The 24,423-nt window shown below is 39.6% G+C and overlaps 1 pseudogene; it reads right to left on the bottom strand.

The window, feature by feature from the left end:
- LOC102863443 overlaps positions 1–22,231 on the bottom strand; it is a 159,040-nt pseudogene extending 136,809 nt beyond the window's left edge.
- Positions 22,232–24,423: the final 2,192 nt, after the last annotated feature.

Here is a 24,423-nt window from a genome sequence, read left to right as displayed (position 1 = left end):
GTGGGTAAGAAGAGGTGGTTTTGCTTAGAGCTCTGATGACATAGAGATAAAGAGTTGCCCTGCCAGCTCAAAGGCATGCAGTTCAAATCCACCAGCTACTCCTTGGGAGAAAGATGGGCAATTTCTTCCCATGTGATTAGTTGTTATGTACCGTCGAGTCACCTGTGACATTTAGTGAGTCTATGTACAACAGCTCTGAAGGCTGTCCTGTCCTAAGCCAATCTCAGTGTCTCTGAGACACCTATCCCCATTGTTCCAGTTACTGTATCAATCCATCTCATCTGGGGTCTTCCTCTCCTGTGCTGTCCCTCCACTCTTCCAAGTATGATGTCCTTTTCCAAGGACTGGTCCCTTCTGGCCAAGGACTGGTCCTTTTTGGCCATGTGCCCAAAGTCTGTGAGATGGAGCTTCAAAATCCTTGCCTCCAAGAAGAAACATGGTTTCATCCTCCCAAGACAGACTTATTTATTCTATTAGCAGTCCATGCTATATTCAAGAGACTTCTCCAACAACTACAACTCAAAGGCACTGATTCTTCTTCTGTCATCATTAGTCGTTGTCCAGCTCTCTGATACATAGCAATTGCAAAGACCATGGCCTGGATCGGGGCATCTTGGTCTTACTGCCGCTAACACTCACTGGAGTTCAGCCATAAGTCAGTTCTAACTCAATGGTGTGTAACAACAAAACCCACAATAATTTGTCATAGTTTGCCGATGCTGCTGGAATAATAATATCCCCACAAATGAATGACTCTGACAAACAGAAATTTCCATACTGTTAAGGAGTACAGAAACACAGAGTAGGATGGCTTCTAGGGAAAGGCCGTTCTTTTTATTTTTTAGCTCCTAGTAGTTTGAGGAGTCTTCAGAGTTCCTCGGCTTTCAGACTTACTTATCTGCCTCTAGTTTTTACTGTCAAGATTGGAGGAAGACTCATCAATAGCCTCCATTATACACACGACACAACTTTGTTTGCTAAAAATGAGGATAACTTGAAGTACTTGCTGCAGACAATCAAAAAATACAGTCTTTAATCTCAAGAAAGCAGAAATTCTTACCGCTGGACTTATAACATCATGATCAACGGAGAAAAAATTGGAAGTGTTGAGGACTTCATCTTACGTGGCCCTCAAACCATACACTCAGGACAAAGCAGTGGCAAAGTCTGCAGCCAGGGATATTTTCAAATTACTGAGAAGCAGTTTGAGGACTAAAATGAGCCTGATTCAGACCATGATATTTTCAGTTAGTTGCTGTGCTGGTGAGGGCTGGACAATGAATATGGATGACCAAAGAAGAGTCGATGCTTTTGAGTTGTGGTGTTGGAGAATACTACTGAATATCCCATGTACTGACAAAAGAGCAAACATAAACACCGTTAAGAAGGTGCAACCAGAGTGCTTGTTGGAGGCTAGGATGATGAAACCTCATCTCACATACTTTCAGTATATTGCTTGGAGAGGTTATTTCTTAAAGAAGGAAATGATGCCTGGAAAGGCGGAGGGATAGTGAAAGAGAGGAAGGCCACCAACCACATGGACTGACACAGTGACGGCAGCGATGAGCTCCAGTGTGTCAGAGATTTTGAAGATGGGACAGGATAGAACGGAGTTCAGATCTGCTGTTCATATGGTGTCTACTATAGTCAAGAGCCCCAAAGAACAACAACAATAAACAAGTTTCAAAAAAAAAATTTAAAAAATTTAAAAAAACCAACAAAAAACAATAAACAAGTTTCCTTTTGGTGTCTCCCCTGCCCGTGGCTATGTCCTCTGTGTCTGCACTTCCCTTTATAAGACTTCATTTAGAAGTAACTAGGTTCAACACCCCCCTACTTTTCACAGAGGAAGATAGTCAGATGGCCAATAGACACATGAAGAAATGCTAAAAATCACTAGCAATAAGAGAGATGCAAATAAAAACCACATGAGACACCATCTCACTCCAGTAGCAATGGGCAAATTTACCAGAACAGTAAATAATAAATGTTAGCAAGGATGTGGTGAGATAGGAACTCTTATACATTGTTGGTGGGATTGTAAAACGGTACAACCATTCTGGAATGAATTTTGGCACTTCCTCAAAAAGCTGAACATAGAAATTCCACATGACCCAGCTATTCCACTGCTTGGAATAGACCCTCAGAGAATGAGAACGGAGGCTCAGAGACTTGTGCACCCATGTTCAGAGCATTGTTATTCACCATCACAAGAACGTGGAAACAGCCCAGATGTCCAACCAAAATCAAATGGATTGAGAAATTATGGTACATTCACATGATGTTACACTACACAGAATGCAGGAACAGTGATTTTGAAAGGAACTACCTAACTTGAAAGCATAACTAAGTAACTGGAGAGCATTATGCTATGTGAATTACCTCAGTCCCATAAGGACAAAAGCTATATTAAACCATTATTGTAGAATGATTATAAGGATCCAAGGGGGTTGGAGCACAGTAATGAGAATGGACAGTTGGGGGGGGGCGTTAATCATAGGGTCGGACAATCTGAAGGTTGGAGAGGGAGGTGAAGGAAATGAGAAAGATTTGGGGTGAAAAACAATGTATATGAACTTTATAAATAAACCAGTATAAAATTTTAAAGAGGAAATAAATGACTCCACAGGGAAGAAAAAAAAAAAACCCACCCCAAACCCACCCTACTCTAATGTAATCAGTATAGCAACAACAACAACAACTGTAATGTAGTTAGTATAGCCACTCTATGTATAAATAAATCACATTCACTGGTGTAAGAGTTTGAACTTCAGTGTGGATTTTCAGGGAACTTAAATCCATAGTATAAATATCAGTTGTACATGGATTAGCCCTAGTTCTTGGCGAATGACAGTAGATTATTAGAAAAGTAACCAGGTGGTGACCCAGTGGCAGCTGCCGTTCCAGGTGTGGCTCTCTCTATATATTCATTTTGATGAAGGTTCAGAAAGAGATTGTTTTTCATCATTTACCCATGCGCGCTTCCCTCCTTCCCTCTCCCCTGTTCTGTTGAAAGGGTCCCTCTTATTACAGGCTCTTATTACTCTTGTACTTTCTTATTACTTTTCATCCTCGTGGATGTTTCTAATCTGCGTAAGAGATTGTTTTCTGCCCTCTTTTCAGTTTGGATGCTTCCTATTCCCTTCTCTTGCCTTTCCGATGTAATATTGAATTGGAGCGGTGATAATAAGCATCCTTGCCGGTTCTTGTGTTTAAGGGAAAATGACTTTAATCACCGTCCATTGAGGACAAAGTGGTTGCCCCTTGATGTAGAGCATATGCTCTTAATCAGGTTGAAAACATCCCCTCTATTTCTATTTCATTGAGAATTTTATAAGGATTTGTTGTTGTTAGGTGCTGTCAAGCCGTGTCCGACTCATAATGACCTGATGAACAATAGATCTGAACCCTGTCCTATCCAGTACCACCCTCACGATATCTGACACACTCGAGTGCATTGCTGCAGTCCCTGTGTCAATCCACCTGGTTGAGGGCCATCTTTCCTTCACTCTCAGTCCACCGTTCCAAGCATAATGTCCTTCTCCAAGGAATAGCCTCGCCTCACAACATGATCATGTAGGAATGCAGCACCAGCTTTGATTAGGGCTTGAAGTCAAGTGGCTCAAATGCCCATAGTCTTCACTTCCATCCCAACACCTTCTTTTCTCCCAGCTGATGCCTCCCGAGACCACAACATCACTGAGTTATAATTGCTAAGAGTGGAGTTCATCATTTTAAACCCAGGTCCCTGTGCTAACGTTCAGTGACATGAGGAAAGGGCACGACATTCTCCAAGGAATGCTGGGCCTACAGATGCTGAAGGAAGCAAGGACCTTTCTCCAGAGCCAGCACAGGAGGCCTTCCCTTCCTTAGAGCCATGTCCTGAGTCTGGACTCCTTGCCTTCTAAACTCGAAGAGGATACATTTCTACTTGGTAAAGCCATTCACTTGTACCACTTCTCGATAATGAAGACAGTGATGGCATAGTAAGAATGAATGAATTTGAGCTGTATCTTGGGATTATACAGGTGCATGTTGTTGTTGATTGCTGTCGAGTCAAGCACGACTCATAGTGACCCTCTGAACAAAAGACCTGAAGTCTTTCTACAACTATCGCCATTTCTCAGAGTGCATAGAGTTTCCAGAGGCATGTTGTTTAGGAAATGAATGCTACTCTTGCATAGATACAGAGATATGTAGATTAAAAAAATGCCCACACAATCACACACACATATATACATCACACATACACATGCAGACAGATATATAGACAGACAACTACAGAGACAGAAAAAAAATGTGGTTGAGGGTTAGGGGGGAAATAGGAAGATGAGAGATCAAGTTAGTTTTAAGGAACTGACTAATATCACTGCAAAATTGACTGTAATAAATTACAAAACACCTATAACAGACCATGAAATTGATGTGTTTTCAATGCTATAATTTTAAAAACCTTAAGATCTTTGCTTTTATCTGTTATAGAATGATGAAAATCTTAGAAATATGAGCCAGAAAATTATTTTTTACATTTCAATTTTATGTGGAAAGGATGAACTTATCTGCACATCTATAGAAATTATTAGCTTTCTAAATTAGTAATACAGAAGTTCTTTCGTGTTTTCCCCAAGCTTGGAAACTATAGCAATTAATGGTCAGGATAGAAATTAGATGAATAGCATGTGCCTATATCAACTAGAATGTGGGGTTCTTTGAATATCTGTTTTGTGTACTCCTCTCCCATTCATGTACACGTCAGTGTAAGCACATTAATGCTGATAGCCCTTTAAGTTTGAGATTTATGAGTGGTGTTATTTTTCTAGCGATTGCTCATTTGTCACCGGTGAGATTTGGAGGAGAACTTTGAATTGCTTGCACATCAACATATAGATAAAGCACAGTTTTCGCAAAGCATGAGTGGGTTGTCGAGCGGTCAGCTCCAGCTAGGTCCACTTTCTCTGAGTGTGAGTCCTCCTGACGGCATCGAGCTGGGTTTCACACTGCACACTGTTGGCCACATTGAGCCTCTGCTCATTCTTGTCCATGAAGATTTACCGCAACACAGCCAAGCTCATTCACATACACATATACTGTGTCTGATTTTGAACTGAGAGACTCGAAAAATTGTGACAGAAACTACATGTCTTACAAACTTAGAACATTCGTACCTTGGCCCTGTTCCACCTCTCACTCCTAGTTTTCAGATGTACACGTACCATGTAGTGATGTCAAACCACGTAAGTGACACATGTCATGTGTGACTAGAGCATTTACACTAAACTCTGAACAACTTGAAAATAACTAATTCAAATATTGGAAACCACTCCAAAATTTGTCTGGTTTGCTGGTTCTTTGCTGTGATGCAGCCTGATGGACTTTCTGTTTATCTCTTAGGCATTCTGGGTTTATTTCTGACTATGATCCTGGAAAGTAAGTTACCCTGATACAATGTGCCCTGGACACCCTGGAAAGCCTTTGATCAGGTAATACTGAAAGAACTCAACCACATGGAAATGCCAGGCTTCTGTTTCCCCAGCAGAAACAAAGCAAAGGCAAAGTACCTCTCATTAATCAAAGTGTCTGACTCTCTCTGAAATCATAGCTCTAGGAGAGACACTGCCTGCTGGTGGGGACCTCAGAGCTCAGGTACAAGGACCGCCACTGAGGGTGGGTCAAAGCCTTCCTCTAAGAGCTCATTAAAAGTTAGCACCTGAAAGCTGAGCGTTAGACTCTACCTGCTGGACTGACCTTACCTGACAGATCTAGGTGAGTATCTCAGTCATATCTGGGCTGTGCTATGACTACCCTTAGTAAACTTCCATGGACGAATTCATGCTGGACAAATATGAACCCACTAACTTCCATAGATGAATTCACGTTAGACAAATATGAATATTTCTCTACTCACTTAAAAACAAGATCCCTTCCAGAACAGTTTGTTTGACAGTAACTTAGGATTTCTCTTTGTTAATAGTTGTGAGTTGAATTCCGTACCCTCAAAAGCTGCATTATTATTATACCTTGAAATACAACTCTGCCTCAAAAGAAGGACTATCAGTGTTATGTTCCTGAGAATATTATGGAGCCGTTGCTGTTGTTGTTAACTGTAACTGAGTTGACTCTGAACGCTGGATCTGAACTCTGCACTATGCTTTGTCTCCTCATCCTCTCTGACTTGAGCCCACCACTGTGTCAGTTCACCTTGGTGAGGGTCTTCCCTCCTCTGCTGATCCTCCACCTTTCCAAACATGATGTCCTTTTCCAAGGACTGACCTCTCCTGACAATAAGCCCGTAGTACGTGAAGTGAAGCTTCACTATCTTGCCTCCAAGCAGCAGCCTTGTCTGTTTATCCTCCTGTAAGTCTGTGGGATATTCAGTACTCTCCCCCCACATTACAATTCAAAGGCATCACTGCTTCTTCTGTCATCTTTAATCACTGTCCAACTATCAGCTGTATAACAAGTAGTTGAAAAGATCATGGTTGGATTAGTTGCACCTTAGTCTTCAAAGTGTCATCATTGCTCTTCAGTACTCTGAAGAGAACCCTAACAGTAGACTTTCTCAATGCAGTATGTCTCTGGATTTCCTAACTGCTGTTGCCACGGGAGTTGATTGTGGGTAAAAGTAAGGATTAAATAATTGGCATTTTCTGTTTCTGCTCCATTTATCATGATGTTGTCTATTGGTTCAGTGATGAGGGTTTTGTTTTCTTAATATCAAGATGTAATTCATATTGCCATTTGGCAGCATCAGGGTGGATGGTGAAGAGATTGAGATTGTTCACAGTTTTAGTCTGCTTGGCTCCACAGTCAACACTCTTGGCACCAGCAGCCAGGAAATTAAAAGACGTATTGCGATGGGAAAGTCTGCTGTTAGGGACCTCTCCAAAGTACTGAAGTGCAATAGTGTCACTCTGGAGACTAAGGTGTGTCTGATACAGGCTATGTCTTTGCAATCACTTGCTATGTGTCAGAGAGCTGGACAATGACTAGGGATGATAGAAGGAGAATTGATGCCTTTGAGCTGTGGTGTTAGAGAGTAGTATTGAATACACCATGGACTGCTAAGAAAATGAACAGGTTCACCCTGGAGAGGGTTGAACCAGGATGCTCCTTGGAGGCAAAATCCTGAAGCTCCATGTGACATACTTTGGACATGTTGTAAGGAGGGATCAGTCCTTGGAGAGGGACATCATGCTTGGGAGGGTGGAGGGACAGCGCAGGAGAGGAAGATGCTCTAAGAGGTGGATTGATTCAGTGATGGGGTAATCAGGGTAGGTGTGCCAGAGACAGTGAGATTGGTACAGGATAGAGCAGGATTTAGGGCTGTTGTACATAGGCTCGCTATGAGTCGCAGGTGACTCAACAGTACATTACAACCACCACCACAACAATCCATGTTAAAGATATAGTAGTCTTTGGTCCTCTGCAGCAAGCATTTTAAGTCCTTCTTACTTTTAGCAAGCAAGTTTGTATCATCTGCATAACAGAAGTTGTTGATAAGTCTTTCTGTGAAACTATTCTCCTATTCTTCTTCCCAAATTATTTTTTCTGCATACAGAGTAAATAGGTATGGAGACAGGATGAAATCCTAAGGAACACCTTTCCTGATTTTAAACCATACAGTATTCCCTTGCTCTGAGAAGTTAAGCATTCTGGGATTCCCATTCTTCTCAATGTCAGCCGTAATTTATTATGATCCACAGAGTCAAAATCACCTGCATAGTCAATAAAATAAAAATATACATTATTCTAGTATTCTCTGCTTTCAGCCAAGATCTATCTGACATCAGCAATGATATACCTTGTGCTATGGTAAGAACAACGGCAGTGCCTAGAAGCTGAAAATGACAGAAAACTAATTCTGTGGTATGGACTTCCAGCATCCCAAACTGCAAAACGGTGCTTTTCTGTCCTGTGAAACCATATATTGGTAGTGACTTAAGCTGGTGACTTAGTGGTAAGAAGCTGCATTGCCATCCCATAGGCACAGTTCAAACTCACCAGCTTCTGTCATTTCCATTTCTGTTTAGCGCTCGCTCTCTCTCTCTCTCTCTCTCTCTCTGCCACAGAGTTTCAACTGACTCCAAGTTGACCCTCCATTGACTATTTGAGACAGTAAATCTGATGGGATGAGATTTTCCATCTTTTCCCTCTTGGGTCACTGGTGGATTCGCTCCACCAGAGATGCATGTTTTCTGGGTTAGCAGCACAGCTTCCTGGCGATGACACCACCACAACTCCCAAAGTGTAACGCTCAACTCATTACCCTCATGATGGAAGCCACTCACAGCTGGCCCTAAAGCAGGGCGTCCAAGTAAATTGCAAGGAGGAACTGAGTGCTGAACTCTCACTGCTCTTTATGTGATTAGGTTTTATTGTCACGACAGGAGTCCATAGTGAAGGCTGCATATTGGAGTGGACTTGGGGGGGAGGGGTTGTAGAACAATGGAAGAATTTTTCTTTTACTTTTCAAAGAGAAGAGTATAATGGGGGGAGGGGGAGGAGTGGGCAGGGTGAAGAGCGTAAATGAATGAATGGAAATCCAAAATCTCTGTATATTTTCATTAAAATGAATAATAATAATAAAAAAGAATACAAAAAATTAAAACAAAACCAATTGCACTAGAGCACCAAGAACCCAAAAGAAAGGGAACACATACTGAAGTAAAAGAACTGAGCAGAAGATTTCAAGGGCAGCTTGAGAAAACAAAATATAATGGAAAGTGCAGAGAGCTGGAATTGGAGAATAAAAAGGAAATAACTCACTCTGCATTTCTCAAACTGAGAGAACTGAAAACCAAATTTAAGCTTTGAGTTGCCTTATTGAAAGATGCTATGGGCATCATATTGAATGACCCAGAAAGCATCAAAGGAAGATGGAGGGAATACACAGAGTCACTGTACCAGAAAGAATGACCAAGACTGAAAAATTTCAGGAAGTACTATATAAGCAGGAGCCGGTGGTAATGAAGGAAGAAGTGGAAGCTGTATTGAAGGCATTGGAAAAAATTAAGGTCCCAGGAATTAATGAGATAACAATTGACTTGTTTCAATTAACATATGCAGCCCTGGACGCATTCACCAGACTATACCAGAGAATTTTGAGGACAGCTGTTTGGCCAACAGATTGGAAGAGGTCCTGCCTGTTCCCATTCCCAAGAAAAGTGATCCAACAGAATATGGGAACTATAGAAAAATATCATTAATATCACATAGAAGCAAAATATTGCTGAAGGTCATTTAAAAATGGCTAGAATAGTACACAGAGAGGTAAATGTCAGAAGTTCAAGCAGTATTTAGAAGAGGTCTTGGCACTAGGGATAACATTCTGATGTTAGATAGATCCTGGGTGAAAGTAAAGAATACCAAAATAATGTCTATTTATGCTTTATTGACTATGCAAAGACACTTGACTGTGTGGATCATAACACACTGTAGCTGACATTGAGAAGAATAGGAATCAAAGAGCACTTAACTGTTCTCATGTGAAATCTATACCTAGACCAAAAGGCTATTGTGTGAACAGAGCAAGGGAACAATACATGATTTAAAGTTAAGAAGGGAGTGTGTCAGGGTTGTATTCTGGTTTTGTACCTATTCAATCTGTATGCTGAGCAAATTGAGAAGCGAGGCTCTATGAAGTGGAGTGTGGAGCCAGGATCAGAGGGAGACTCATCAGTAGCCTGTGTTAAGGAGACGACACAATCTTGCTCGCTGAAAATGTGGAAGGCTTGAAGCACTTGTTGCAGAAGTTCAGAGAATACAGCAATTTGAATTGCATCCCAGTGTCAAGAAAACAAAGATACTTACCACTGGACTGAGAGGCAACGTCATAATATGCATATTTATCCAACACTTTCCTATCTCTCTCTAGGTTGGTCTTTGATCCATCATTCTACAATCAAGAATCCTAGTGAATCCCAAAGTGTAACAAAATGGCAATGTAAAATATAGAACAGATAGTGGAATTAAGAGAAGATCTTTCAACAATTACAAAAAGAGCAAAAGAGATGGAAATAATTTTTAGAGGAAGATATTCAAATGGCCAACAGACACATGAATAAATGCTCCAAATCACTGACAATAAGAGAGATGCAAATTGAAACCACAATGAGGTACCATCTCACTGCAGCAGCAGTGGCAAAGTTTAACAGGACAGCAAGTAATAAATGTTGGAGAGGAGGTGGCGAGAAAGGAACTCTTAAACATTGTTGGTGGGATTGTACAATGGTACAACCATTCTGGAAGGCAATTTGGCACTTCCTCAAAAAGCTGAACATAGAAATTCCATATGACCCAGCTATTCCACTGCTTGGAATGTACCTGGAGAAAATGAGAACTGAGGTACAAATGGAGATTTGTACACCAATGTTCATAGCAGCATTACTCACCTTCTCAAGAACATGAAAACAGCCCAGATGTTCAACCATAATCGAATTGTTCGAACAAAGTATGGAATAATACTACGCAGCATGCAGAAGCAATGATTTTGTAAATTCTACCTGGCTTAGGAGGTGCTGGAGAGCATTATTCTAAGTGAATTACCTCAGTCCTATATGGACAAATATTGTATAAGACCATTGTTGTAGAATGAGTATGAAGAACCAAGGTGAGGAGACAGGAGCAGAGGGGTGAGGATGACAGGGGGCTGGTATGGTTAATCATAGGGGCAAACAATTTGATGGTTGAGGGGAGGGGTGGGTGAGGCAAATAGGAAAGATTTGGTGTGAAAAACAAGGTATGTGAACTTTATAAATAAACCCGTATTAAAAAACAAACGCAAAACCCCCTCAAGAAAACCCAAAAAAACAAAAACAACCCAAACAAAACAAAGCAAAGAAACCTTCAGGACATTATGGATAGTGATTCCGAATAAAAGCATTGACACTTTAGGAACAAAACCAGTTTTCTAAGTATGTAACTAGTTAGCATTTGCATAATAATGAAATTTGGGGGACGCTTAGGGCCATTTTAATTGCTATCAATAAATACATATATCTGAAAAGAGAGAGATCTTTCATAATCACCAAAATGCAGTCATCAGGAAGATCCAAATGTCACTTTCTTGCAGCAGAAATACCATGTCAAGGTAGAGAACAAATGGGGCTATTCTTACCTCCTTTCCTGGATACAGGGTGATGGGGTAAAGACTGCTGATTCCCTGGGAACCCAGGGAGTTGAGTTTGTATCCAAGAAGGTAATGGATATCGTGGGGGTGCTGGCTAAACTCAAAAGGTCTTGAGTAGTGTTAAAGCGAGACCCTTCTCAAAACAGTTTTGCTGCGTGAAAGAAGGCTGACTGCAGAGTCCGTATGTTGCATAATTTCCTTTATATAAAACTTATAGGCACAGAAAATGTCTTAGTGATCACGTGGGGCTGGAGGTGCAAGAGGGAATTAATTATAAATAAGCATGAGGAACCTTATTGGGAAGATGAAAATGTTCTATAGCAGATTTATATAATGATTATAGCACTTGAGAACTAGGAAAGTTACTAAAAACCACTGAATTGAGTACTTTAACTAGGTAAATTTTATGCTATGTAAAATATAGCTCAATAAAGTTGTTAAGAAAAATAAGCTCAAAAGATAAAAATAGAATGGAAGTGAAAGAAAGAAAAAGGCATTAAAAATCAGGGTTTTATGAAAAAATATTGTTTCCATTGAGTAGCTGGCATGGTGTTAATAAAAATAACAGATATAGCCAAAGTGATACATGAACTTTCATTGGAATTTAAGGAAACAACCAGGAAAAGAAGTATGATTTAAAGGAGAAAATTACTTATTTACATAATACTTTATATATTTTCCTATATCAGAAAAATATTCGCTAGAACAATTGTCTAAATATATAGTATGAGTGCATAGTACTTTTATTAGCTATGTATTCTGAACTAACATTTTAAAATCCATGTTAAGGGTAATACATTCTAAGTTTACAGGCTTGGTGACAGAAGTGAGGCTGGGGATAGAATGATAGAATTCTCCACCATCAGTGATGTATTCATTGCAAATACCTTTTCTAAGAAACATAAACATAGACTATGCACGTAGATTTCACCTGATGGTACGCACAGGAATCAGATTAATTACATCTGTTGAAAAAATAATTGGAGAAGTTTAATATCTGCAGCGAAAACTAGGCCAGGTGCTGATTATAGAACAGAACATCAACTACTCACATGCAAATTCAAACTAAAGCTAAAGAAAGTTAATTCAAATCCACAGGAATAAAAAGTTGACCTTAAGTCTGTCCCACCTGAATTTAAAAACCATCTGAGGAACATATTTGAGGCTTTGAACATTAATAAATTAAGACTAGATGACCTGTTGGAGGATATAAAGAATATCATCCACAAAGAATGCAAAAATTACAAGACCAAGATGGATGTCAGAAGAGACTCTAAGAAGAGAATCGGTGCACTTGAGCACTGAGAAGCCAAAGCAAAGGGAAGAAAGCAGGAGATTAGAGAGCTGAATGGAAGATGTCAAAGGGCAGCGTGGAAGACAAAGCAAAATATCTTAATGAAATGTGCAAAGAGCCAGAGTTGGAAAATCAAAAGGGCTGAACTCATGTGACATTTTTTCAGATGAAGGAACTAAAGAACAAATTCAACAAGTTGCAATGCTTAAGGATGCTATGGACAGAATATTGAATGATGCAGGGAACATTAAAAGCAGATGGAAGGAGTACAGAGTCACTGCATCAAAAAGAATTGGCTGACACAGAAGAATTTCAAGCAACGACATATGAGCAAGAGGCAGTGGTGATGAAAGAGGAAGTTCTGGCAGCTCTGAAGGAATTGGCAAAAAACAAGGCCCCAGGAATTGATGGAATACTAATGACGTATTTCCACAAATGGACTCAGTCCCGGATGTATTCACCAGGTTGTTCCACGAAATCTGGAGGACAACCACCTGGCCAGCTGACTGGAAGAGAACTATATTATTCCCATTTCATTAAAAGATGACCTGACAGGCGAGCTCTGGTGGCCTAGTGGCAAGATGCTGCATTGCAATCCCAGAGGTCAGCAGTTAGAATCTACCAGATGCTCTGCTGGAGAAGGAGGGACAATCTCCTCCTGTACCAGTCAGATCCAATATATAAAATGACCGAGACAGTATATCAATAATGAACTGCCAGAAATATAACCTGGGTTTAGGAGAGGTCTTGGCACTAGAGACATTATCGCCAATGTCTAATGGATCTTAGCCAAAAGCAAAGAGTATCAGAGGAATGTCTATCTGTGTTTCATTGACTATGCAAAAGCATTTGACTATGTGGATCACAACAATTTGTGGTTAATCTTGAGGAGAATGGGAATCCCAGAACATTTGATTGTACTTATGTGAAATCTATACGTAGACAGGTAGCAATCCTCAGAACAGAGCAGGGAAACACTTAAAATCGGAAAAGGAGTAGTTCCAGATCCATTCTGTCTTCATGCCTTTTCAATCTGCATGCACAACAGATCATTCAGGAGGCTGGACTTTATGTGAAGGAATGTGGCATCAGGATTGGAGGAAGATTCGTCAGCAACCTCCCTAATGCAGATGACACAACCTTGCTTGTTGAAACTGAGGAGGACTTGAAGCACTTGCTGTAGAAAGTCAAAGAGTGAAGTCTTCAATATGGATTGAAACTCAACACCAAGAAGACAAAGATTCTCACCACTGGAGCAATTGGCAGCACCATGAGAGATGAAGAAGAGATTGAGGTTGTTAACAATTTCAGCTTGCTCAGCTCTACAATTAACACTCTTAGCACCAGTAGTCAGGAACTCAAAAGATAAATTGCATTGGGAAAATCTGTAGTCAAGAACCTCTCCAGAGTGCTGAGAAGCAACAATGTCAGCCTAGAGACTAAGGTGCATCTGATCCACGCCAGGGTCTTCAAAATTACTTGTTATGCATCAGAGAGTTGGACAATGCCTAAAATGACAAAAGAAGAATCAATGACTGAGTTATGGTGCTCGAGGAGAGTATTGAACATACTGCAGACCACCAAGAGGACAAAGAGGTCTGTCCTGGAGAGGATGAAATGAAGTTTCTCCTGGAAGGCAAGGATTTTTAAGCTCAGCCTCACATACTTTGGTAATGTAGCCAGGAGGGACCTGTCCTTGGAGAAGAAAATCATTCTTGGAAGGGTACAGGGACAGCACAGGAGAGGAAGACCCTGGATGAGACGGATTGACACAATAACTAGGGCAATGGGGTAAGTGTGCAGGAATCAGTGAGACAGGGCAGGCTTCAGAGCTTTTGCACATAAGGTCACTGTAAGTTCAGGTGTTGAAGTGGCAAGTAACAAGAATAAGAACAACAACAATGTATAAGAATGTCCTGATTCTTGTTATTTATTTCTCCATGTTACTCATTATTGTATTTCATGTATATCCTTTATTAATTATCGGAATATTAGAATGTAAAGACATCAGTGCATTATTTTTCCTCCTGATCTCTTCAAAATGTATAATTATCTCCTTTATTCATTAATTAGAACATTCCTTCTATTATTATTTACTATGCCTCTTATTTGGAAGCAGGAGTGGTATCTATTTCCTAAACAGCATACCTCTGGAAACTCTATGAACTTTGATAAATGTTGATAGTTATAGAAAGGCTTCAGGCCTTTTGTTCATAGGGTCACTATGAGTCATGCTTGACTTGAAGGCAATCAACAACAACTTGCCTCTTATTATTAAGGAAATAACCACTTTATAAATGCAGACATGAGTTCGACCCTCATGCTGTTTGAGAAAATTTACAAATAAGCACACTGATGTTAATACCGTAGAAGAAATGTACAAGGTGTTTGGTTACATATTCCAGAGGGTATTTCTTGGTGCTGTATTTTAGAAAATCCTCTTGTGAGGAACCTGCTACCTTGATTTGATTTGGCTCAAAGCAAGTAAGTCAGAATAAAATAAAACAAGGTGAGATGAAGACCAACAAACACGCAGAAAACAACAGGAGGAATCAGCAAGACAAGAGGTTGGTTCTTTGAAAGGATTAACAAATCAATAAACCAGTGGAATACAGAACCAAGGAAAGACAGAAAATGCAAAGAATATGAATATGAAATAAAATGGGTGATAAAAAAGAACCACCTGAAATGAAAAGGGGATTAATAGAAGACTATACATAACTGTAACCAATTGGAAACCCTGGAAGAAATGAAGACATTTTAGAAATTGACTGCTTGCTTAAACTCACACAAATATAAAAAACTGAAACAGAATCATCATAAAAGAAGAAATTGAGCCAGTCAAACATAATAAAACTTTCTCATATAAGTAAGTCCTGGCCCAGATGGTTTCACTGGTGAATTCTACCAAATAGTAAGAGAAGAATTAACACAAATGTACTCAGATTATTTCAGAATATAGAAAAATAGGGAATACTTTCAAATTTGTATTCTTAAACAAGTATAACGCTGACATCAGTCATGCAAAGATATCACTAAAAATCCAAAATCAAAACCAAACCAAAAAGTATCCTCAAAATGCACTGGCATTGAGTGAGAACCCAGACACAGACGACCCGCTAGAAGACTGTCAAGAGGTTGGAAGCCACGTGGTTGCCCATCTTTGTTTCTCAGAGCTGCTAGGGAATTTGAACAGAGAGGAACTGCCTTTGGGTTAACGTCACAGCTCCCTATAGACCAGATCATCAGAGGCCCCTTTAGAGCCCTTGTGAACACGTTGCTATTAGGCATCATTGAGTGTAGTATGACTCAGATCTGAACCCTCTCCTGTCCAGCGGCAGCCTATTATCTCTGACATACTTGAGCCCGTTGCTGCAGTCACTACGTCTATCATTCTGGTTGAACAGATTTTGTTCTATGTTTCTATGTTCTGCAGAATGTAGGAACAAAAATTCCTAGTCAATAGAATCCAATATCGTATTTAAAAAAGATATTAAATATCATATTTAAATCATCATAATATCATATTTTTTAAAAATCATACTTTATGATCCAGTTAGGCTCATTACAGATATGCAAAGCTGATACAACATGATTCATCAACCTATTTCCACACAAAGAAAATAAAGAACCATGTGATCCTATCAATAAATACCCAAAAGCTCCACAAAACCAGTGGTCAGAATAAGGACAAGCACTGAATGCGAAACAGACCGTCTCTTGCTCATATGGAAGTTCAAATTGAAGCAGAAGAAGGTGAAAGCAGATCCAGAAGAGACAAAATGAGACCTGGAGTTCATCAGCTGGTTATTTTTACATAAAGAAGATTCACTATGCTGCTTCTATGACATTTCCCCCTGTGGTCTGAAGTGACCTGGGATGGGAGAGCAGATAATCATGGGTGTCAATTGACTGTTACCGTTCAAATGCCTCAGCGCATGGCCCAGCATCAATGACGGCAGTGAAGTCTTGTCTTTTGAAATAAGTTCTAATTGCTACCTGTCCCAGGGTTTTCCATCAAGGAGCATCCTAAAGAAAGGATTCTAGTTTAGGTCGTGAAAATGAAAATGTATCAGTAATTCATACACTTCTTTATTCAAAACCAATAAACAAGTGATGTATTAAAATCAGTAATTTTAATTTCAAACTATTAATTCTCAGGATTATTAAAGCTGTAATCCAAACCTCTATATTGACCATTCTGAAAATGGTATATGAATGTGTTTTTAGGGAAAGTCTGAATTTCCTGCAAGATCCTGAAATATTTCAGAAACACTGAGGAAAGTGAACTATTGTTGTCTTTCAATTTCTAGGATAGAGTCCATGGATTCATTACTTTATCTCTGTAACATATGGTCACATTTTTCATGAACACCTAAGATACTGTAATAGGTTGACTTGTGAACTCCTCAAAAGAGAAATTGAAGTACTAACTCCAGTTTTTATTAATGAGATCTTGTTGGAAAACAAAGTCTCTGAAGATGTCAGCTAACATCAGGTCATGCTGAGTCGAGTGCTGTTGTAGGTGCTGTCTAGTTGAGGACATGTGACCCACAGCAACATACCATAACGTTCATAACTATGTCTTCCACTCTGTGAACAGCATACCAGAACCCTGTCCTAGCTTGCAACATCCTCTCAATCTCTGACACACTTGAGTTCATTGCTGCAGTCACTGTGTCAGTCCACCGGGTTGAGGGTCTTCCTCTCTTTCACTGACTCCACCTTTCCAAGCCTGATGTTCTCATCAAGGAAGAACCTCTCCTAACACTATACCTAAAGAATGGGAGACAAAGTTTCACCTCCAAGGAGCACTGTAGCTACTCTTTGTCCAAGACACACTGCTTTCTTCTTCTGGTTGGTGTCTATGGGAAGTTCAGTGGTTTCCAACACCACAACTCAAAAACATCAATTCTTCTGTCATTTGGAGAGGCCCTTGACTGCAGACTTTCCCAGTGGTGCATTCTCAGATGGTGCATTTCTTGATCTCCTGACTTCTGGTACCAAAGGTTGTTGATTGTGGATCCAGGTCGATGAAGTTGTTAACAGTTTCAATCTCATCTCCATCTATCATGACATTGCCTATCAGTCCAGTGATGAGAATTTCTGTTTTTCTGACGTTAAGATGTTATTCATTTTGAAGGATGTATTTTTTTTTTTATCTTCTTCAGCAACTGCTTCAAGTCCTCTTCACTTTTAACAATCAAGGTTATTACATTTGCATAATGTAGGCTATTGATTAGTCTTTCCTCCGATCCTGATGCCACATTCAACTTCATAGAGCAAGTGTGTTGGAGACATGAAACTGGCTTAGGTTACTACAGGATTCAGAGCGATTGTGCATAGGATCGCTTTGAGTCACAGATGACTTGATGACACATAACAACAACAACAACAACAAATCACAAGGGAAGAGATTTCCCAGCCTTTCCTAGCAGAGCAGCTGATGGCAATGCAACTCAAGGTTTGCACTGGTTTTTCTATTCTTTCAGCTTGAGAAATGCTGGGGGAATTCTTTCCTTTGTGTTCTCCAACTCCAGCTCTCTGCACATCCCACTGTAAGGTCTTGCTTTGTGTTCTTGAGCTGCGCTGTGAAAAGTTCTGTTCAGCTCTTTTTTCAGGGTGTTGATGTTCTTATGGCTCAGAAAAGGGACGCAGAGAGATAGACAGCTGAAAGAAGTCTGTGTTAAAATGCAGGCAGCGACCAGTGTGACGGTGCCACAAGCCAAGTGCTTCGGTTACCCAGAAAACAGAAGGGAGGAGAAAGCATCCGCCTTCCAAATCTTCACACAGACTGTGGTCTTGATGGCACCCTGGATTTGAAAGAATGGGCAAATCTGTTTCGAGGAAGTGCAACTAGGCTGCCTTGGAAGCAAGCCTTCTCACATCTTTTGGGCATGTTGTCAGGAAACAACAGCCCTTGGAAAAGCAGATGATGCTGGAGAAATGAATCAATCCGAGAGAGGCATGCCCTCCATGGGGAGGCCTTACCCAGTGACCATGACGGTGGACTTGAGCGGCAGAAATCAGATGGTGCAGGAGACAGTGAGGTTTGCTCTGTGGTTCACAGAGTTGCTGTGAGTCACAGTTAACTCGTTGGCATCCAACAACTGCAACAGCTCTTCACAGCTGTCAAAAATGTGGATCCAATATCAGAGCATAATTTACATCAAAAGACATTTTCATTTTATGAATGATCCTGATAAACGCTAGGGTGGTACTCTCTTCTTTCGTGCGAGAGAAAATAGCACCGTAACTTCAATCTTCCCTAAGTAAACAGCTCTGTTTTAGATGCACAGCAGCTGGCTTTAACTCAATTAACAGAGAATAGATTAGATGTTAGTTGGCAAAGAAACATATCTGCAATAGTTGCCAATTATTGTGCCTTACTTCTTCCAAAATTGGACACTGATTACCAATTCTCAACACAGTGTGGTACTTGAGTGCCATTATCTTCTGTGTCTATTCCCTAAAAAGCAAATATCTAATTTTTTCTTAGTAAAGAAAATCCTTTCCTTTATCAAATCAATAACAACTAGTACTATTTTTATTTTTTTTAAAGCTTTGAAAAGAAAAGATGTTCTCTGTCACTGCTTTCATAAGACTACAGCTATTCAAAGCACATTGTATTGCTTTCAGAAAGAGACAAATCTAGGGTTTATGCTTGCTTTGTGAACAGAAGCAGCTTAGGCTCAGCTCTGCACTGTGCTACTGTCTGTGCTTTCCTATTAAAAAGAGCTTTAAGATGAACTAATGATCGTCTACCACAGACTGTGACTCATTTGTATCAATTTGGAAAGTAGTAAAACAAATTGTATAGGAAAGGCATTAAGATAGTGCATTTCACATCTATAAGCAAAGACAATTTCAGATCAAAACGTTGTCTATTTGAGAAGAGTTGAATTCTACCTGTGGTTCCATCTGAAGAGTCAGGTATTTCATGGAAATCAAGTTAGACATTTGAAAGACACCTAGGTATTATTTCATCTACCCAGAATAATTAGCTCATCAAGTCAGTTTGATGAGTAGTTGTATGTCAATATTTAATTGTGCAGATTTCATTGCCTTCAATTTCATGAGGACAAGCGATGACAGTTCTTTGTTTTCTCTGGCACAGAGATTTGTGTAAATCAAAGATTTCTTAATATCTTTACATTATTACTAATGGACGTATCTCCTAGAAGTTTAGGCTTGACATTAACACACTTTCAAAAAATAAATAGGGCTGAATAATCCAAATTACTTGATAATAAATATGCTAACTTCATTGGCAGTGTATGCTGGTAATTTCATGCACAGATCTCTCTGTCCATCCATCCATCCATCCATCCATCCATCCATCCATCCATCCATCCAACCATTCACTCATTTAGTCATCCATCACCCATCAATCTATCCTTCCAGCCATCGTCTACCCAACCATTCACTTGTTCACCGTCCATTCATCCATTTGTTACTTTATTTGTTAAACAGATATCTACTGGAAATTTTCCATGTGTGGATTTTTGGTTTTGAATGTTGGAGTTTTTTTTGTTGTTGTTCCTGAGTGCAAAGTACCACAAATACTTCTTATTCATAGTTTAGGAAGGAACAACAGATACGTAGATAATTATAATGTGGTTTAAATCTAGGCCACTATTGGAAGTATACACACTGACACATGTAAAGATTTTATTATGACTTGATATGTTCCAAGAAATTCTTTGAGTAAACAATTTGTTTTACAAGGGAAAATAAGTATGTCTTTATGGTATGGTCATTCGCTACATTTGTAGATTTGGGATGAAGTGATTGGTTTTGGGTGTACATGTAGGGAACACTGCTGCTATACTGTGTTACCTGTTGGGCTACTAACTGAAAGGTCACCAGTTTGAATTCACTAACCACTCCAAGAAAGATAGACAGTCTTCTGTAAATGTCTGTAGCCTTGGAAACCCAAGAGAGAGTGCCATGTGTCAGAAGTGACCAGGTAACAGCAATGCAATTTTTTAACCAAAAATATGTTATGACTTGAGAGCTTTAACTTATACGTTAAGACTCAGCCATTGAACCCACATCCAACTCAAGACAACATTATAGGGTACAGTAGAACTATCAGGCCATTTTGGGAGTTGTAAATACAAATGCTGATTATCCTACATTTTCTCCAAAGTAAATGATAATTTAAACTACTAACCTTTTGATTAATATCTCAGTTTTGAAACCTTTGCACCAGCAGGACTTTTAATGCAAACGTTAGTTCACTACTCCTGTCATGAATGACCATGATAACAAAGTTGTCTGTCTGACTCAAATCATGATCGTTTCAATCACTTCATATGCATGCGAAAACTGGACCATGGAAAAGGAAGACCAACTGACATGTTTCAACAGGGTGTTGTTGAAGAGTGTTGGCGACACTATGAGTTAGCAGAGGAATGAACAAGCAAGTGTTAAAGCCGTACAATCAGAACACTCCTTAGAAGCGAGCATGACCACACTTTGTCCAGCGTACTTTGTACACTGGTCACGAAAACCCAACTACTAGAAAAGGACTTTATGTTTGATGAAACAAGGAGAGCAAAAATAAGGGATGTCCCTCATGAGATCGATTGACAAGCTGGTTGCAACAATGAACTCAGACAGCGATGATCATGAAGGTGGTGCAGGACCTGATGCTGTTTTCTTCTGTTCCACATCAGGTCACCTAAAAGCCAGAGCTGTCAGGGTTTGGAAAGAGATTCAACATTCAGTCCTTAAAATATTCAGAGCTTCTGCTGTACAATGGGCTTGAGCATAGTGAGGATTGTGTGGGAGGCGTAGGCTCAGGGAGCGTTTAAGTCCTTACACACAAGGTAACCGTGAGTCAGATCTGCCTCAATAGTATTAAACTGTTATCACAACTATAATGTGAAATTATTAAACTATTAGACTATCACAAGTATAATGTGAAATTTGTTGATATAAGCTTATTTTTTATGGCAATTGGGAATTTAAGACAATGATTTTCATTGAGGGTGTATAGTCAGGAAATAAAACTGCCAAACATGCTACAATACGAGAACAAGAAATTTGAAGATATGTTTTCACAAAATAAACTATCCCCGAAGCAAATATTCACAACTTTGAAATATGCTCAGGATTAGAAAAAACTCTAAAAAAGTAAGCAATATATTTCACGCACTGTATTTTAACACATAATTTTTTTAAAAGGAAATCTACAGGGAATTTTTTTAAAAATAAGTTTTTATTTTATTTTATAGAGCAAACATCCAACCTTTACCACTCTGCAAACAATGCTGACATTTTGTGGGGCTTAGATTTTGGCATGATAGCTGGTAGAATGGCTGTCTCATAGTAAGTCTAAAGTTTTCATGGTTTTTTTGTACATATTTATAGTGAGGCATAATTGACAATATTTCATTTATTGCAGTTATCTACAAAAGCTCAAATTCCTGCAATTTTGTTTTAAATAAGCATTGTTAGTTTGAAGTAATACTATATTTCTTATTGTTATAAGAATGATCAAAATTTGTTATTAATATGGAAATACATTTGCAAAATAAAGTTATCCAGAATACTTATGCATTAAATGGACAATTCAGTTGCCAAAACATGTATTCATGTACTTCAAATGTTGCCCACATTACTTTGCATTTTCTAATGCGAGAACACTTTAATTAGATATGAATGAGTTTAATCAATGAATAATTAACTTCTATTAAACTTTAAGTAGATTGCCTGACCTGGCTACTTGCATCTGAATTTACTCTGGCGTCGGTCTGGTAATTAGTGTTACAGGAATTGATGTGAGAGTCAGTGCCCGCCATCTCGACACTGAGCAGAGTCGAGTCAGCCGAAAAGTTGACTCGAAGAAACTTCTCAGAGCTGTAGCCGTTGTGTCTAGTTCTCCCACATAAAAGGATCTCTAAACGGCTAGTATTCTTTTGATTTGGAGAGCTGCCAGCTAATGGAGAAATGCTGATTTATTTTTTTTTATCCCTGTTGGTTCATATTTCCTGGGATCTCAAATTATAGAGCAGAGTTTGAATTTTCAATAGGCACTTACTTTATTAATTTTTTCATCTATCCATTGGCCTTCCATTCCATATTTTGGATAGGGTGGCAAAGGGACAGTACTGGGGATATTGTTGTTACGTGCCTTTGAGTCACTGGCAACTCACAGCAACTCTATGAACGATAGCTCTGAACCCTGCCCTATCCTGAGCCAATCTCATTGTCTCCAACACTTCTGCTCCCATTACCACAACCACTGTACCAACCCACCCCATCCAGGGTCTTCCTTTACTGCACTGATTGTCCAACCTTTCAACCATGATGTCCTTATCCAAGCACTGATCCCTCCTGGTAACATGGCCAAAGTATAAGAGATGGAGCTTCAAAATCCTTGCTTCCATGGAGCAAGTTGGTTTCACCTTCTTCAAGACAGATTTGTTTGTTCTTTTGGCAGTCCATGGTATGTTCAATACTCTTCTCCAGCACTACAACTCAAAGGCATCTATTCTTCTTCTGTCATCCTTAGTCATTGTTAAGCTCTCTGATGCATATTAAGTAACTGTGAAGATCATGGTATAGATGATGCATACCTTAGTCTCTAGACTGACATTGTTTTTCTTTAGTACTCTCGAGAGGTTTCTGACAACAGACTTTCCTTTGATGTCCTGACTACTGATGCTAAAAGTATTGATTGTGGATCCAAGCAAGATGATACTGTTAACAACTTCAATCTCTTCTCCATCTATCACAATGCTGCCAATTGGTTTATTGGTTGAGTGGAGAGAATCTTTGTTTTCTTGATATTGTGCTTCAATCCGTACTGAAGACAATATTCTTTGACTTTTTGCAGCAAGCACTTCAAGTCCTTAGTTACAACAAGCAAGTTTGTGTCATCTGCACAATGCAGGGTCTTGAGGAGTATTCCTCCGATTCTGATATCACACTCCTCTCAAAGTCCAACTTCCTGCATGATTTGCTCTGCATGTAGATTGAAAAGACCTGGAAACAGGATACATCCCTAACCCACTCCTTTCTTGATTGTGAACCATGCAGTGGGCTCTTGCTCTTTTGAATGACTGCTTCCTGGTCTAAGTATCACACTGGGTATGTCCATGAACATGCTCAGCGTAACATAACAAGTGCTACACTGAGGACTTAGGAATGCTCAGGACACAAGGAAAACACAACTCTTGAATTTCTCTAGCAGGACGAGCCCTTCTGAAATTCCAGAGAGACAAGGCTTTTGGGTACCGGTGCAATGCCTTACAGACGAGGCCATCAAAGCAACAACTTACCAGGAAAACAAAACTTACTGCCGTTGAATTAGTCCTGACTCCACAAGACTTCTAGGGCAGCATAGACCTTCATTACATGCTTTTCAAGGACTCCATGTTCGAGAGGGAGTTTGTCTCATCTTTTTCTTGTGGTGTGACTGATGGATTTTAACCACGAGTATTTTCACGAGCTGTCAAAATCTTTGACCACTGTTCCATGAGAGGACCTTTAATGTCAGTGTAACAAACATTATATTAGAAGTGGAAACAAATCATTTTGAAGTCCACCTCTTGTCTTACTTACATGAACTTGTTACTATTTTTCAAATGCTGTACTTAAATATTCAGTTCTTATCAACATTTTATGCATGCAGGAGTCACATCCACTTCCTAAACATCATGTCTCTGGAACCTCTATGAACTTTGATAAATGTCAATAGTTAGAGTAAGGCTTCAGGCCTTTTATTCATAGGGTTGCTATGAGTCATACTCGACTCTACGTTAATCCACAACAACAATAGTAAAATACTGGAGAATGGGTAAATATCAAATGTTTCACCCATTCCCATTGCCACCTGCTCCATTTCTAGACATTTGCGGTGTTGTTATGTGCAGTTGAGTCAACTATGACTAATAGTGACCCTTTGAACAATGGCCCTAGACCTTGCCCTATTCTGATCCAACGAACTATCTCTGAGACATGTGACACCATTGCCATGGTCACTGTGCCA

This window comes from Elephantulus edwardii, unplaced genomic scaffold (assembly GCF_000299155.1).
Source record: "Elephantulus edwardii isolate Elephantulus edwardi_28Jun2011 unplaced genomic scaffold, EleEdw1.0 scaffold00024, whole genome shotgun sequence".
NCBI classification, from domain to species: domain Eukaryota; kingdom Metazoa; phylum Chordata; class Mammalia; order Macroscelidea; family Macroscelididae; genus Elephantulus; species Elephantulus edwardii.
The sequence above is the reverse complement of the archived record's forward strand: the minus strand, read 5'-3'. Positions and strand labels throughout refer to the sequence as shown.